Consider the following 1,829-nt stretch of genomic DNA (forward strand, 5'->3'; position numbering starts at 1 on the left):
CTGCTTCTAAAAGCTGTAAATAAATAACCTAATGGGGACAGTTTATTGATGTCAAAATAAAAAGCAAACATTCAGTGAAGTGTGAAAGTTTCTTCTTCAATGGCAATACACCGATTTTAGGGACCAGATGGCTCAGGTCATTGATAACAGGATAGAGAACTTTGTATCTCTAGTTTATGCAATCCAGCCCAGGCTGGTAGATAGAGAAAGTCATTGCCAACTGACAGCCCATGATTCAAGGTCAATGAATGGGTAGGTTCTCAACTCATTCCATAGTGGACAGGTATCTGCAGCAAGAAGGCCACCTGACTGGGACCAGCTGTCCACATTGGTAGCAGTTGTAGCAGAGATGCCAGAAACAGAATGAAAAGCTTAATTCTGGTCCCTCCAGGTTGGAGTTGAGACTTATTGGGGGCAAGAAGAATGGAAGGCGGGGGACGTAAATTGCTCCTGCCCATGCTATCTCCATTGTGCAGATCAATAGAGGACTTCAAACTGTAGGGCTGTCAAGCCAGCACCTGCCACCAGCAGGAAATTCAGCTTAACACTGTAAAAATAATTTTTGATTCTCCTCCCCCAGCCCAGAACCTCCATATTCTACTTCTTAGGAAGAGGTCTAATGTGGGACAGAGGCACCTCCTGAATCCCAAATGAGAGCCAGTCCCAGAGCTCGGACACATGTAGGCCAGGCCAGGGAGAGTGATTGGTAGCAGACACAATATAGTCATTGGGCTGCTGTATTTCTTCACCAACCTCGCTGTAGTCCGCACAAGCGACCAGATGGCCTGCCCCCTCTCCCCCAGCTGATAGTAGTATAATGGACTTGTGGTTCATCAGCATAGCTCCATACCATCAGATGGTTATAAACGCAGGTATCTGAACTCTTCTGTACATCTGTTTGCCAATGAACATGTAGCATATAGCAAATGCTCAGTGCTAGTCTTTCAAATGGACCTCTAATCCCCACAATAGACACTGCAGCAAATCCAGCCATCAGTGCTTTATGCTTTATATTTCCCACCATGGCCACGCAGCATTTCATGGTGTCACCAGAGATAGAATCCACACCTTGCTGCTTTATCAGCACAAGCCTCTGTCTACCACATGAGCTAGAGGAGAGTCACTGATTGTGGCACAGGGGCTCTGACACACAATCAAGCAATTCTGATTCACTCAGTAGAGGGTGAGGGTGCACCACATATTCTCTAGCTAGTTCTCAGAGTAGCAGCCGTGTTAGTCTGTATTCGCAAAAAGAAATGGAGTACTTGTGGCACCTTAGAGACTAACAAATTTATTTGAGCATAAGCTTTCGTGAGCTACAGCTCACGTAATGCATCCGATGAAGTGAGCTGTAGTTCACAAAAGCTTATGCTCAGATAAATTTGTTAGTCTCTAAGGTGCCACAAGTACTCCTTTTCTCCTAGCTAATTCATGACACTATAGACTAATACACAAAAACATTGCTGTGAAACATGTCAGGTCACTTCACTAGCTCTCAGCAGCAATCCTAGATAATAACAGAGGTGAGAATTGTGTAGACTGTATTGGTGAGTTAAAGCCCACAGCTGATGGAATAATAGGACCCTTCAGAATAGATGTTGACAGATTCCAGCTTTAACCAGTATGCAACACTTCAAAATATTGGGGATTTTTTGTTAACATAAGATAAAACAAACTGTAGGTTTATTCCAGTTCTTTAACCACCTCGTCTCACTGCCAAAAGAAAGAAATCTGTAAAAACCCTACAATTTCCCAAGGAGGGGGCAGGCAATTAAAACACACAGTTATTTATTGTATGCAGCAGCATAGATCCTTAACCTAGGTGCCTG

Source organism: Dermochelys coriacea, chromosome 14 (genome assembly GCF_009764565.3).
Source record: "Dermochelys coriacea isolate rDerCor1 chromosome 14, rDerCor1.pri.v4, whole genome shotgun sequence".
NCBI classification, from domain to species: Eukaryota; Metazoa; Chordata; order Testudines; family Dermochelyidae; genus Dermochelys; species Dermochelys coriacea.